The sequence below is a fragment of the Meles meles genome, chromosome 4, assembly GCF_922984935.1.
Source record: "Meles meles chromosome 4, mMelMel3.1 paternal haplotype, whole genome shotgun sequence".
Lineage (NCBI taxonomy): Eukaryota > Metazoa > Chordata > Mammalia > Carnivora > Mustelidae > Meles > Meles meles.
In genome coordinates, this window is record NC_060069.1 from 20,600,531 (window position 1) to 20,616,552 (window position 16,022).

The 16,022-nt window shown below is 44.5% G+C and overlaps 1 protein-coding gene across 2 annotated transcripts in view; it reads left to right on the forward strand.

The window, feature by feature from the left end:
* The window catches only part of RARB (retinoic acid receptor beta), a 164,099-nt gene that overhangs the window by 112,554 nt on the left and 35,523 nt on the right, over nucleotides 1-16,022 (forward strand). The window lies entirely within an intron of this gene.

A 16,022-nucleotide genomic window follows, 5' to 3' on the forward strand; every position in this document is an offset into this window, starting at 1 on the left:
GTCTGCTCAGACAATGACACTGATGAAGCCCTGTGCTTTGGAATGGGCCAGCCCTCTGTGAGTGTCCCAGTAACTCCATACGGACAGACAGCCTGGCAAATCCACTCGCTCTGAACAGTGGCTATTTGCAAAGCAAGGCTGAGGTTGGCCAAAGAGGTCACAGTTGTCTGGTAATCAGATTATGTTGCTATATCCAACCGTTGGCCATCTGTGGCCCAATAGGGAACTATTGAGCCAACGGCATGGACCTAAGTGAGATGGACGATAGCAATGTTCCTTGGAACGATGGGATGACCAGAGAGACTGTGTAATAGCCCCACTCACGGGAGTTAGCAGATGGGCCTTTCTGACAACAGTAGGGCTTATCTGCTCCCCACAAAGGTGAATGAGATTGGAAATGTAAAATTAACCTCCTCCTATCGAATGTATCCCATGATCTACAAAGAAGGGCAAGAACCAAGCCTACGGCAGATTGACCCAAGGTTAATATTAGAAACTGCCTGTGATTTGGCCATGTATTTCAAAAGCTTTTATAGTTCCCTTCCTGGAAGCTATTTTAAAGAAATAATAAAAAAAAGTGTGCAGTGATGATGTACAGAGATGTTCATTGCAGCATTATATATATAAAACGGGCAGTAACATAAAGGACTAACAAGAAAAGAATGGCTATATAAATTAATTCACACCCATAGAAAGGAACATTATGCTGCCACTGAAAGCAATTTTTTTCATGATATGGGGAAGTATCCACAATGTTAAGTTTAAATGAAAAATGTTTTTAACAAACGTGGATATTCTGTGATCTGTAATAAAAAATATATGAACGCATAAAAAAGCAGAATAAAATAAATCAGAATATCAACAGAGTTTTTTTCTGGAACATGGATTATGATTTGTTTTATTTTGGTTTTTTTTTTTTTTTTGCTAATTTCATTATTTTTTGGATAATCTGCAGTGAGCCTCTATTGCTTTGTTGTTGTTTTAAAAAGATGCTGTTTTGTTTTGTTTTGCTGCCCAAAAGAACGAATCAGGTCCTCCAGTTGTGTGGAGACTCTGTAACTAGTTGTCCAGAATCTAGTTTAGCAGCTGTCTTCATTAAAACCAGTTCTTACCTGGGAAAGTAAGTAAGTTCATCTCGTATGTTATATCCCTTGTTTACTTGAACATCGGAGAAGACTCCTCCAGTTGCTGCTGGTAACTTGCATCACTGCCTGTCTAGAATTTGGAAAAGAGGTGAAAATAGCTGTTTGACTTACTTGACATGATCCTCCCGGAAGTGCTTCAACATATCTACATGGCGGACCGTATCTTCAAGGGGCGGCTACCTTCCCGAACATTTCCTTTCTTCTCGGCCTCTCACTGCAATATTTAGATCTCTGTTCTAAATTGAAGGCAGTCTTCCAGGCAACAGCCTGTGGTAGGTCTGTGGTGGTCCTAGTTGCATTAAGTTCACCCAAGCTGTTGGTTTCAAGAACTAGAATGTAAGAGTTTTGGCAATTTTGTTCCATTCTCTCTACATTCTCATTTTAGGAAAGATGGCAGCCATGGGGTCTCTTAAACCACTTTCTTTGGTCTGCTGTGTACGCATCGCCTAGTCAAGGTGCCCAAGTGGCTCAGGCATCTGCCTGCAATGTCTGTCTCTCCCAAGGTGGAAGCCCGCATGAAGTCCTGAGTTAGGATCATTAATGCTGTGTGACTTGGATGGATCGTTCTCCACAGGCCCAGCCAGTGATCAGACATTCACATGCTCTTCACCCTCCCTGCCACAATACCCCTGTGCATACAGTTGGCGCCATTTTGAGTAGCTGGCAAAGATAGAAAAGCAGGACCAGGGCTCCTAAGGTAGACAGAATGTCTCTCTGCACCCACACCTCTACTGCAGCTCCTACATGGGTAGCTGTGAGCCCCCAGACTGAGCTGTGCCTCTCCTCCCTGCCCAGGTCTAGGCTCCCATTCCAGAGCCTTTGCCAGCAGCCAATTCTTGTCAAGGGCTCCATGTATGTGGCACTGTTCTGGATGATGGTGATAGCATGTAAAGAATTACTAAAATTATTAAAATTTCTGCCCTCCTAGAGCTATAATTCTAGGAGAGGGGAAAGATAAGAAAGAAGACGAGTAAAATAAGGAGGTAAATAAAACTGGGAAGGGCAATAGGATTGGTAGAGGGAGGGCATTACAATATTTGATACAGTAGTCTTATGGCACCCATCTGCAAATACACCATTCCCCAGTTTTTAAATTCTACTGCTGATGGAAGCCTCCTGAGAAGATGACATCTGAGTAAAGGCTCAGAAGGTGAGGGAGAGAGCTGTAGGGACATCTGAGGGGAGAGTGCTCTAGGTGGAAGGAACAGGCAGTGCAAAGGCCCTGAGGTGGGAGCCTTCCCCTATATGTTTGAGGACCAACAAAGAAGCCAGTGTGTTCAGAGGGCAGTATACAAATGGGCAAAAGATGTGAGATGGAATCTGAGAGACTCCAGGGGACTTTGCACAGACCAGCTCCTACTCCAAGTTTGATGAGAAGCTATTGGGTGTTTGGGGAAGAAGGGTGACATACTTGGGTATTAGTAGACCCAGGCTGGCCACGAGTCTGGAACTAGATTACAGGGGAGGTAAGGGCAGAAGCAGAGAGAGTGGTTGGCAAGCTCTGACCATGTGGGAGTGGTGAGGTAGGGGTGGGGTTTCTGGGAATCACACGCCTCTCTTTCTCTCGTGGATTCAGGCCCAGTTGAAAAATCACTGCATAAATCAGAGGGAGATCAAAATGTCTGCCACTAGTTTCCAAGAGTCATCTTGGAATCTGAGAACCTTATCAGTGCTGGAGAAAAGCTGTTTTGTTTAAAAACAAACAAACAAAAAGCCCCAGCATTTTTAAAAATAATTGAAACAACATAGGCTTGCTACAGACAATTTGGAAAGTACTGAAATTTATAAAGAAAATATGAATCACGATCCCATGCCCCAGATATAAGCCCTATTAATATTTTATTTTATTCTCCCCTTTTTTCTATTCCTATATGTGTGTATATTTATTATTTTAGTTAAATTTAACATTGGAACTATTTCCCCATGTTATTAGTCTTTGAAAAGTATTTTTAACAGCAATATAATGTTCCTTCCTATGACTATAAATTAATTTATATAGTCATTTGCTTATTGGAGGATGTGGCTTACTTGTGTAGCCCTGATAGACTTCCTGAACTACACCCCCAAATCAGATACACTTAACCACACTGCCCTAGGCAGTGTTCATACCTGAAGGACTCCTCCTAGGGCAGAGCAAACTCATGGGAATTTCCACATCATGGAACCCAGGCCCATGTACCCTTTCTTATAGGTAGGCAGACGGGTAGATGTTGAGAAGGCCCAGAGGGGCTTGAACCCAAAACACTAAGTGCCTTCCTTCAGGACCAAGACAAGTCGCTGTACCTCCCTGGGAAAAGGAGAAAGAGAGGTAGGGAGAAAGGTCAAGAGTGTCACCCTACTGAAATACCTGCCCAGGGAAACCCAAGGCCGGGGAAGCAGAGGTACCCTCCTACCACTGAGGATTTAATAAGTAATGAATGTCAAGTTCTTGGTCATGGCAAATGCTTAATAAATGTCCTCTTCTCCCTTTCCCTACCACTGTGAGGAAAATACCAAAATTCCATAAAGTGAATGTTCGCATGTGCCAGTGTAGAGGCACAAGCTGGGTTAGTGGACAGTCGTTCCTACTTGTGCCAACCTAGCGAACCCTCTGCAGACTTGTAGGATCAGCTCGGTAATTCTCCCCTGGATGTAATTTTGTTAGCCATCCTTCTCACCATGGGCATAGTTGAATATCCTCAAGAGAAAAAAAAGAACCCCAAGTTGGCCAGTCTCTCCATGACCTCAGTTGGAGTTGAATAATTGTTTATTGATGAAGGAATGGATGAGGAGGTGGATGAGTACATGGACGGACAGACAGACGGATGGATGCATGGACGCATGGACAGATGGAAGGAAGGAAAGAAGAAAGCGTGCATGATTGAAGGAAGAGTGAGTGAAGACGGTCATTTATCATTTTTGTTTCTTTCTCTGAAAAGGTGAAAGGGAAATAATGTTTTTACATGAGCCAGTGTCTTTTCCATTTCATAGGTGAAATAAAAACCCAAAATGAAAATCTCTCATTTCTGCCGGAAGAAAGTAAAGAGCCACATCATGATCTAAGTAGCGTATTTTAACTGTTTGAGCTGGGGGAGAGGAAGATGGGGTTGGTTTTCTAGCTTGAGTGACGTAAATCTGCTCCCCCCATCAAATATATTGTTATTGCTTTGATTCATTTGGCTTTTTCTTTCTTTTTTGAAGTGGACTATGGTTTGTGTGCAGTGTTTGAAGTAATTGGAGTGAGTGCTTCTCCCTAGAGACAGAATCAGTCACCGTTGCAGAAGATGATGACATTTTAGAAAGAAACTCTGAGGAAAATGTCATGCTTAAAAAATTAGATTTAAACACACTGGCTCCAGATTGATTTTTATTACACTCAAATGGATACCCTGATTGATTATCAGTCTTACAAATGTTTAGCACATTTCTCACTTCTCTAATAATCAGAATAATCTAATTTTCAATGTCATTTAATGTACTGTATTCAAGGTTATAATAGATCATATTTCTAATAAAACACAGCAATTATGTAATGAATAATACAGGAGGACCAGCATTCAGATTCCCTGGGTTTTAAGGCACTGCCAGTGGATAAGCCCAGTCCTTTCAGTGTGATGTACATTCTGAGTCTTTGACTGCATCATAAAGGAGTTTTTTTCTCCCCTGCTGGTGCTCTGAATGGAACTTTGCCAGGCTTGACCAAAAAAAAACAACCCACCACCACCACAACAACAAAAAACCCAACAACAACAAAAACAAAACAAAAAACCAACAACCCCCCCCCCCAATTTCTGGGAGGGAACCACAAGGTTTGAATCTTTTTAATATATGTTACTGGTGCACCTGGAGAAAAGTGACAGGTTGCCAAGTTATTTATTGAATTTCTCTGACAATTGCTGCTTTCCCCCCATTTTTGATATACATCCCCTGGAGAAATACCATATTTTAGTTCTAAATATTTTTCCAATATCCATTGTAGCAGCAGCTGACATTACAGATGTTCCCTGGTAAGCCACGGGATATCTAATTTTGAGGAGGTTTGATTCTATATTTAGAGTCTAATACTTACCTGATGGTGTTTACTTTGTTGTTGTGTTGTTTTCCTTTGAAGAGGTCTGACTCACTTTGGGAAGTAAGTTGTGCTTTTTTTTTATCTGTGACTTCTCCGTTCCAGTCATGTCAAAATCTGGGTTAGGAACTGTGGATTTCTCAGTGACGGCTTGTGGCTCAGTTTGATGATCCGGTGTGTAGGAAGTGGTATGAAAACCTGATAAGCTAACAAGCAGTAACACTTCAGGATTTTCCCCTTTTAGGCTATGCTCTTTGGCGAGGGCATCCAGGGGCAGTGAGAGGAACAGAGGAGGCCAATGAGCTGTCGGGCCTCAAGATGTTTAGAGACTAAAGGAAAGGACTTCAGGCAGAAGGCTCAGTCCTAAAATCCGCCTGAGTATGAACCTGGTAGCTTGAGAACCTCAGAAGGTCCAAAAGTTCTAGAAGATCTCAACAGAGGCATCTGAGGGGCCAATACAAACAAGATACCATTTAAAAGAGATGAGTATCGAGTCCTGATTAAGGTTCATCCAGGTCAGTGGTAGAATTCATCCAGGTCAGGGTTGAAATCAGAGGTGAGGCGCAGATGGCCAAACCTTGCTGTGCTCTAACTCAGGGTAGGAATGTGTCTTCCCTCTGAAGATCTGTGGTTAGTCAGATCAAGACAGACCACCAAAAGCATCTGGATTTGTGACTGGTCAGAGCACATCTTGGGACATTGCTGTTTTGTGTTCTGAGGCCCTTATAAGAGTTAACTTATCTAGAACATTATCCATGCCAGGACGAAGAGAATGACAGGACGTCATCCGGGTATCTGCTGTCTGGTGTGAACATGCTGGAAATTCAGAGGGTAGAGAAAACCCAGTGTTCAGAAAAGATAATTGCTCTCACCAGTTTGAGAAATGAAAAGCAAAAAAAGGAAAGTTTGCTAACAATTCTTGGGTACTAGATCTTTTCAGCACTTCTATTTGATTATTGCCATTTTTTTTAAAGATTTTATTTATTTGACAGAGATCATAAGTAGGCAGAGAGAGAGAGGAAGGGAAGCAGGCTCTCTGCTCAGCATCGATGCTCAGGATCGATGCGGGGCTCGATCCCAGGACTCTGGGATCATGACCTGAGCCGAAGGCAGAGGCTTTAACCCACTGAGCCACCCAGGCGCCCCTGATTATTGCCATTTTTAAATGGTCATGGCAACTAACATGGAGAGAGGCCCAAATTTACACAACTACTGAGCTACAGAGCTGAGATTAAAACCCAGTTCTTGTGACCACCATACCTGGGCACTCACGGCTGTGGTCACTTGGGATATGCCATAACTGGAGAGTCACTAAGGTCCCCCCCAACTGTCAATTTAATTTAGTGGGTTTTCATTCAGAATACAGGTTTGGTGGCATTTCCTGATACTTGGAAACATTTCAAGCATAAGGAGGAAGTACTCTCTCATCTGGAAGTACTTGCTGCTTAAATAAACAGAAGTTGAGAGAGTAAAGACACCCTTGCAGTTACGCTGTCTACACTGGCACTAAAACTATCCCTACGCTGTTGAAAATGGCTGTTGTCGATGCTGACTTTCCACCAGGAAATTTCCCAGAGCCTCAAGGAAAGGCTGTGTGTGTGTGTGTGTGTGTGTGTGTGTGTGTGTCTGCGTGTCTGCCTCTCCTAAGGGGTTGAGAAGGAGAGAGCGTATAAAATTAATGAGAAAAATCATTTTTAAAGGCCTTCGGGACAAAGCCTGAGCAGGGTATTTGGAAAGGGAAAGGGAGGCTTTAAGTGATATCCTTGTGGTAAGGACTGAAGGTCGTCTGAGTTCACAGGTTGTTATTGGGGCCCAGCAAGAGAGAGTAACAGTTTTAGCTCTAACAGTAATATTTGTACTTTTCCTTCTGATCTGCGTTGTATTTTCCTACCACTTACGGATGAGCCGATGTCTGCGAAGCATCATTAAGGGAGAGAATGGACTTGAGCAATAGCGGGTAGACTCAGTGGACCTCAGTAGGCAGGTAGAGAAGGAGAGAAGGATGGGTCTGCCTCTCTCACTGGGACTTGGGCCGCTGGCTGGCCTGTGGTCGAGGTCACAGGGATGGCAGCGCCAGCGGAAGAAGAGTTAGGGAGGATAGTTAAAGAGTCTGTTTAGGAGACAAAGTGAGGGGCCAGGAGATATCTAGTGAGAAGTCACATACACACATCTGATGCTTCGAAGAAAGGCCAGGGCTGGGGATCTCAGCCTTCTGCATCTGCTTGGTAGGGAAGGGCTTGGGCATGGGCTGGTGACCCAGGAAGAGTGTGAGAAGGCAGGGATTCCAGAGGTGGGAATCCTTTCAGGGGGCTGCCAGATAGGCCTTGTGGGGCTCCCAGCATAAAGGTGTCTCAGTGCAGTGTTTCTTGGCTTTCCTGATCAAGCCCTCAATCTCTCTTTTATCAACCTAGGAGTCCCATCAGTTCTCAGAAAAGACAACCCAGTCCACGTCCACCAACATTCCTCTTTTTGAAGTTAGTCCTCTCAAGGAACTTTTTAATAACCGTGATTCATTCTTGCTATTTGTGAAGTCTGGGCACATTCTAAGAAAGCCTCATAACCTTCCCCGTTTATTCTAAATAAATGTGGATGTCGCTGAGAGCTCTGGGGCAAGAAGGTGAAGCTGATGATCATAGGTGACCACAAGCCCCTCAGCAGTCAAGTTACCTAGTAGCAAAAACAATTGACACGATTAAAAATGGCCGTTCCTGGAGCTGAGCAGCCATTCATTGTGCAATTTCCTGAATGCAGTCAAAAGATCATGGGGTAAGTGGGGGAACAGGCTGGGCAGGGGTTCAGTGGCATTAATGAGAAAAATATTATTTTAGAGTCCAGCATTCCTTTCCAGCTTAAGGTCTGGCCAACCTTAAATGCGTGCAAAGTTATGCCATATGTTTCTCCAGATAACGAAAGTGGCTAAGAAGGGAGGGATGGGGTTGGGGGCAGGGGTGGCCAGCTCTTGTTGAAAGTGACTAGGTTTTTAAGTGGAAGGGACTTGGTAAAGAAGAGGGGAACATCCTCATGTCAGTGGCTGGGTAGGACAATTTGTTCTCTCTGCTTATGTTCTGGGAGTTTCCAGCACAGCTCCCTCTGCTTGACGTACATCAAGGTCAGTTAGGCCGAACTTTCATTATGGTTTCCCCTCCTGTGTTTTTGGATGAGCAGTTCTCACCTTTGACTTCTCTGCCTACTAAAATCTACTGGAAGGAGATAATATCTCACCCTCTCCCCCAGAGGAAAGCAAGCATATGATGAGAAGTTAGAAAATGGGGCACCGGGGAGGCTCAGTTGGGTAAGTGTTGACTCTTGATTTCGGCTCAGGTCATGATCTCAGGGTCGTGAGATCGAGCCCCACGTTGGGCTCCACACTGGGCCTGGAGCCTGCTTAGGATTCTCTCTGTCCCTCTGCCCTTCCTCCCCACCACTCTCCCTCTCAAAAAAAAAAAAAAATTATGAAAGGAGTTTGAAATATATACAGATGAAAGGATTTAATGGCAAGGGTTTGCTTCAAAGTAATCTGGAAGAAGGGATGGGAGTGAAGAGGAAAGATGATGGGCCATAAATTAATAATTGACACTGGGCTTTGAATGGATGGGAGCTTATTACGGATATTATTTTCTTTACTTTCAGTATGTTTGAAATTTTCCATAATAGATGTGCTTAAATATATATATATGTATATATGTGTGTGTGTATATATATATACACACACACATATGTCATTTGCCAAGACAGGAAGTTATAGACTTTTTAAGTTACGATTCAGTGTTTTGAAGCTTTAAAATCTAAAAACAGACACCTTGCAAAAGAAGATGTGTAAAGTATAATTCACTTGATGAATTTTATGAAACACGTGAAAAGCAACAGCGCTTAAATATTTTAAAATTTTATTCCTAAGGAGATGATGTTTTTCTGCCATCTTTTGCGCATTTTTTTCAGGACAGACTCGGGTAATAAAACAGAACTCTTTTGGTTGCAATCTGTAGACCTCTCTGGCTCTCTGAGCTCTTACTGACTCTTCCTTGGATGGGGGCCTTCCTGGTGGAGGGTGACCTTTGCTTCCAGTGCCCAAGTGCACCCTTCAGCATCCAAGGAGGAATGACAGGCAGGACAGCAGATAACTTTTCTTTAGAGAATTCCCAGAATCTTCACATCTTCCCCCACCTCTGTGTGAACTCATTTTATCTCTTCGTGAGGTGCCTTTTTTGACTAAGCCACTTTCCAGAAGAGCAGCAGTGCAAGGACTTCAGAGAAGCTAGGAGTACTTATGTGTTGAGAAGAAATTAGGATTTGGGGAGGAGAATGTCTTTGGATATCACATGTGGTTGGGAGACCATGCTTTTTATGGAGCTTGGTACAAGTGAAAGTTCCCTCCCATCTCCAGAACACTTTTACCAACCCAACCTCAGCTCCCTGGGTCTCTTTCTGTTCCCAAGATCTTGCTCCTGCTTTCCCCTCAGTCTAGAATGTTCTTCACTTAATTAGCTGCCACTCAGCTCTAATCTTCCTTGTCATGGGAAGAATTTCTCTGGCCACCCTCCTGTCCCTACTCCCCATTGGGTGGAAGCCAGTGTTCCATGTCTCTGTTGCCCTTACTGCTCTGGAGTGTAATGACCCATTATCCCACACGTGGTTAGGTGAGGAGAGCCTCCCTCCCTTCTGGACCAGAGATCTGGAAATACCACAGGTGTTATCAGGGGAAGGGAAGGGGGATTTCCCAGAAGAAAATGTCTATGAGGGCAGGGGTTTGTTGCTAGGCAGAAAAAAAAGATGGACACTTCTGTTCTGGTGCCTGAAAACTGAAATCAACCAAGAAAACAAACACGAGAGAAGAAGGTAGGTTCTAAAGTGTTTTCTTGTTTTGTTCAATGTACTTTCTTCCCTAATTTGGATTTACTGCCCAAACAACTTCTTAACAACCAAGGACATCTTCTAAAGTACGGCCCTGCAAACTACAGTCAACGTCCTACACCCAAATCTGGCCTCCAGCTTGTTTTGCAAATAGAAAGTTCTGTTGGCACCCAGCCATGCTCTTGACGTAGGGTCCTGCCTCCTGTCGTCCTGCAGTGGCACGGTAGTTGGCAACAGAAGCTCTGAGGCCCGCACAGCCTGCCGCCTATTTGCTAGCTGGCGTTTTATGGAAAACGTTTGCCCCCCTGCCCTCGTCTGGACTGGGACTCAATGAGGGATCCCCTGGCCTCCCTCACCATCTTGTCTCCAACCTTGCGCCAGCTGCAGGGCTGTGTCGGTGTCCTGTAAAGATTGGAGTTAAATTGCTGAACGAATGAACAGGAAGATCAATAGCTATTCTAGCTTGTAGTTGACTTTCTGTGACCAGCTCTTTGGCCCAGTGCATGTGGTCCTTTCTGCCCCAGACCCCCACCTCACTGCTCCTTTACCTCCCGCCTCATCAGAGAGGCCTCCCCTGTCCACCCTTCCTTCCACAACAGCCCCTGCCCCTTCCCTGCCCTCTATGTGGTTTCTCTTCGTGACACTTGTCGTTATCTGGCCTTATATGGTCTATGCATTTGTTTATGGGCGGGCTTCCGAAAGAAGAAAATAAATTCCAAGAAGCCGAAAACATGGCCTTGTTCAGCGATACATCCCCGGCACCTGGAACGGTGCCTGAAACGCAGCTGGGCACCTGGTAAATATTTCTGAATTAAGGACCGCCTTTAGAATTGACAGCCTGTAGCCCAGGACTTCTTTGTATGCCTTCCCATGGTGTCTGGGATGGGAGCTGTCTTCCCACTCGATCCCAAACACTGTCTTATCCTGTGGCCACACCCCACTGGATGGATCCGTAAGAAATAGCAGGCCACGGGTGGGAGGTGGGAATCTTCCACCACGTTCTGTTCTAGGCACTCCTTTCCTCTCCCCACCGAGCCTCGAAGGCTGTGTGTGCCTTCGAAGGCACCGGCAGATGTCTTTTTGATTAAAAGGAGAGAAAAGCATGTACTGGGTGTGGGTGTGGGTGCTAAAGGAAGGGCAGAGGGAAGTGAATTGTACAGGTCTGGCAGGAACGTCGTGTGTCCTTTCTTGGACGTCTCGTATTTTTTTGACCCCTCTGCCGAAGCATTCCCAGGAATAGAGACTCTCGGCCCGTGTTGAGCTTCCAAGTACACGGCTGGGAGCAACGCAGAGGGTGGGAAAGATGGCTTTATTTCTTTTCCAAATGACTCTCTGGAGAAATAAATACCTGAGAATTAAAGTGGTGTAGGCCAGAAAAAGGATTTTTGTGAACTAAATAGGATTTTAGCAATCCCTCACAGATGAGGACAATTTAGGATGATCTATTTATACTGAGAAACTGATAAGTTCACTCGAGGGAAGGCTAAGTTGGCTCCAATCTGGCCGGCACTTCACATACTGAGATTGACTTGGGGGCTGTGGCCTGCGTCTGCTGTTTCATTTCTAACGTTTTTCTCTTAGTCACACATGTGGCCTGAGACTGACCTCTCGATCACGTCAGTGGCAGCCCAGGCCAAGTAGGAAAATTCCTTAATTATAGTCCTTGTTACATTCTTGTTTAACACTAATCTTTTTAAAAAGCAAACTGATTCCAGAATTATTTTATGAGAGTATATGGTTAGGAGTTAGACCCAGGTTTGCGTTCTGGCCCTGTCGTGTGACATTTAAGGCAGAAGGCATGTTCCTCCTTCTTTGTCCCTTCATCATTCTCCAAGCCAGAAACCAGCAGGTCACCCCTTCCCTCTTCCCACTGCCTGGCACCCCCATACCTCTTACCCTGACCCTTCCCTGTAGTCCTGCCCCAGTTCGGACATCCCTCTTCTTGCACTTGGAGCTTCTAGTGGCCCCCTCAGGGCTCTCTCTACCGCCAGTCATTTCTTCACCATGAACAGAGCAACCATTTGAAATGGCAGCTCTAATAATATCACGGCCACTAACGACCCAGATGCACCTGACACCCACGTATCCTTGGCGAGAGTCACAGGATAATGTGAGCTGCGGTCAGCCCAAGTCTGACCTTAAGCCCTGGCCCCGTTTGCAGAGCTTCAGAGCTGCCCTGTTCTGTCCAGGCCTTCGAAACTACTCTGCCCTCTGCCTGGAGAGCCTCCCGCCTTCCAGCCTCTGCTCAGCCAAAGACTCCTCTTGCTTTCATTCTGTGCACGGACAGATGGGAGTCTGTCCCTTCCAGCTCCATGCCAACCTTCCAGGGAGCCTCTACAAATTCATACAGCTTTTCTAGTTTGTAAACATGGGTGGTTTTCCTGACCTCTCTTACAGGTTTGATTGTAGAAAAACAAGTTTTCAAGGGCCTGGACTCAAGTGTATTTCCTGTGCTGAGTTTTGAAGGGCTTTCCCTGGCCTCCTCTTAACCCTCCCTGCCCCCAGTCTGGCTTCCATCATCCTCATGGCTCTGCTAGAAATGTTCTCTTGAAAGTCACCACTTTCTCCACTGCCAAAACCAGTGAACTTTGCTTCCTCTTCATTCTTTCTGACTGTCAGCTACAGTGGAAGCTTGGCCACATGGCTGCTGCCTCAGATCGTTTTCTCCATCAGTTCCTAAGATTTGTTACCATCCCAGTTTTCCTGCCACTCTTCATCTGCTTCCATCATTGTGTCCTCTCACCTTTCCCACCAACAGCCGGCAACTCCCAAGAATCGGTTCCTCAACCCCCTGTTTTCCTTCCTCTCTCTCGCATTGGCCACCCCATCTGACTTGGGACAGTCGTCCCTCAGATTTCAACTCCTGAGTAATCTGATTTCCCATTCTCCTGCCTACTCCGTAGTTCCGTCTCTCAAAGAACCTCTGGGCTTGCCACTTGGCTTTCTGTCTTATGTACCCCCAAGCCAGCCTCGTCATCATCCTGCCCAAAACTGGATTCTTTATTCCCCACCAAACTTTACTTTTATTTGGGATACCATCAATATCCCAGTACCAGGTTAGAATACTGTTGGTATGTCCAAGTCGCCTTCTTCATCCCCCTCATTGAGCCCAACATCAAGCCCAGCAGACTTCTTCACTAGAGTGTGTCCCTACATACCCCTTTTCTCCCCGCTTCTCTTTATATCAATCTAATATTTTCTTCCCACCAATCCCCAGTCTCCACTTTTCCCTCTAGGCAGACCAGCCACCCACCCTGCTCACCTACAGACCTGATGTAGACGTTTCTGGAAACATTTCCTCATGTCCTCCCCACCTTCCCATCTGGAATGTTCCTCCTACCTCTTTTTGCCTCCCTACTGAGATCCATCCTTTCAAAGCCATCTGAAAACCATCTTCCCTCATAGAACTGTGTTGTTTCTAACCCTTACATGTTTCACGTACTGTTCTCATCATCCCGAGCTCTCCTTCCCCTTCAAGCTTTATTCATTTGAGGAATATTTGTTGAGTGTCCTTGGAAAAGACACTGCCCTGAGGATGCCAGAATGAATAAGACCTAGGATACTCCTACAGGGCAATTCAGCTCAAGATTCCTCTTTCCTGTGACATTTTTCTTGACTCCCACAGACTGAACTACCAGCTCCCTCATCTGAGGGTCTAAGTGCATCTCACGCCATATGCCTTAGATGTTGTGCTCCTATCGCTTCAATCAACGAATGAATATTCTGGCATCTAGCTGACTGCACGATAGTTCTTTGGGTGACTCTCTTTTACTAGAATGTGAACTCTTGAAAATACTCAGTAACTATTTGAACAGGTGAAGAACTAAATTAACAGATGAATGGATGGGTGGATGGGTGGAAAAATAGATAAAAGGAGAAACAAATGGATAAATGGATAGTTCAATGGAGGAAAACAGTGGGAACGAGGGATAAATGGGTGGACAGACAGATGAATAGCTGAGTGGATGGACAGATGGAGAGATGAAGGGATGAAAGGATGGATTGCATAAAAGGATAGATAGATGGATGGACAGACAGAGATGGATGGATGGGAAAAAGCCTGCAGTTAAGAGAGACCTCAGTGGTAACCCTACCACCCATTGTAAAAATGCCTTTTGAAATAACTTAGAACTAAGATAGCCTCCAAAAACATTAACAGTAAATTTAAATTAATTCAAATTATTAGGAAAAGTGGTCATGGTTAATTGAGTAACTATATCCAATAGTAGGCTAGCTTATATCTCATCCATGGATTACCAGTTTCCTTAAAAATTAAAATTAATAGATTGCATTTAGAATAAAAGCTCTACTGAACAATATACTTATTTGGTGTTTCTGAAAGCCCTTAGGACCCTTAGGGCTTCAAGGATACCAGTGAGAATCACCTAGGGATATATAGGCTGGAGTAAATCATTTAAATGTCTTAAAGTGAGAGTTTTTCATTTAAACTAGCTATGTAACATACACAACCGCACATTCACATGTAGAACATTTCTCTGGGGATTTGGGTTTCTAAAATTGACTTGACAGCATGCAGGCACTTCTCTACAGTAATGTCCTAAATAGGGTATTTGGCACACGTCAGGCCAACACGCAGACATTTATCTGTCTCTCTTGGACACCTCACTGACACACGGATGGAGGCAGAGACTCGTCAAGTGTGTCAAGCAGTATCTCGAACAGTTGGATCCCAAGAAGGTGAACATGGTCACATCCTTTGCTAAGTCAGGTTCACATGGGAAGTCCTGCTGTTGAGGTGAACCCACTGGAAGTTTAAAAACTGTTCAGTGTACCTATCCTCCATCCTTTCCCTCATCTCCAGTTATGCAGGCTCGGGGCTGGAGCATTGGTCTTGCCTTGGATAAAAATTCTTTCCTCCTTTACTTGATTTTCCTTCCTTATTTTCTTCCTTATTTATTTCCCCTATTTCTTTCTCTTTTCTTTCTCAGCTGCTGCATCAAAATTTCACATCTTACATCCCAAAGTATTCCACATATATTAAACCCTCATAGTCTATATATCATGTGCATTTCATTTGAGGAATAAAACGTGCTTTATTTGACTATCTTCAGTAGCTACAGAACTCAATAAACGCAGAAAAGAAATTGGCGTGGGGCTTCCATTGTTTGAATACTTGTTACACTGTATTGCATCTACTTACATATCCAAATATATGTCAGAGTCCTATGTGTGATGGGAAAAAAATGAATGTCCCCATTTTTCAGATGAGGAAGCTGAGGCCTAAGGACATTTAGAGATTATCCTGAGTTTGCACAGGTAGTAAATGATGCACTAAATGCAGGCCTCTGGAATATTGGCCCAGTCCCTCCCACTTGTCCATTGTACCTTTCATGTAATTTAAGTCCATGGAGAACAATTTCCTAACTTCTGTGTGTTGTAACAGGGTAGGATCTTGAACCTTGAGTTGGAGGAATGACAAATTATCCTTTATCTTGCCTTAACCACTGAATAAAAGCAACCGTTGATTCAGACATACCATGGGGCAAAAGAGCATGGGGGCATGTGCTACTGTTGCAGAAACACTCTTTCCACAGACCGTATCAGTTAGCTGTTGCTGTATAACAAACCACCCCAAAGCTCAGTGGCTTGAAACAGTAAGCATTTATTATTGCTTACAAAACTCTCGGTTAACTGGGTGGTACTTCTGGGTTCACTGGGCTCTCTCATGAGCCTGCGGTTAGCTTCAGATTGGATAAGCAATTCTGCTCATCTTCCCTGAATGCTCTCCTGGTCCTGGGAAGGTTGGCTCTTAGATTGATCTTGGATGGTCTTAGCTGGACTAATCGGCTCTCCTCCACATGATCTCTCATCTTCCAGCAGGTTAGCCTGGACCTGTTCTCCTGTAGTGATGAGGTTATAAGAGGAACAGGCAGAAGTATGCAAGATCTTTTGATGTCTTGGCTTAGAAATGCTATAACCTTACTACCACTGCATTCTGTTGGTTAGAGTGAGTCAGA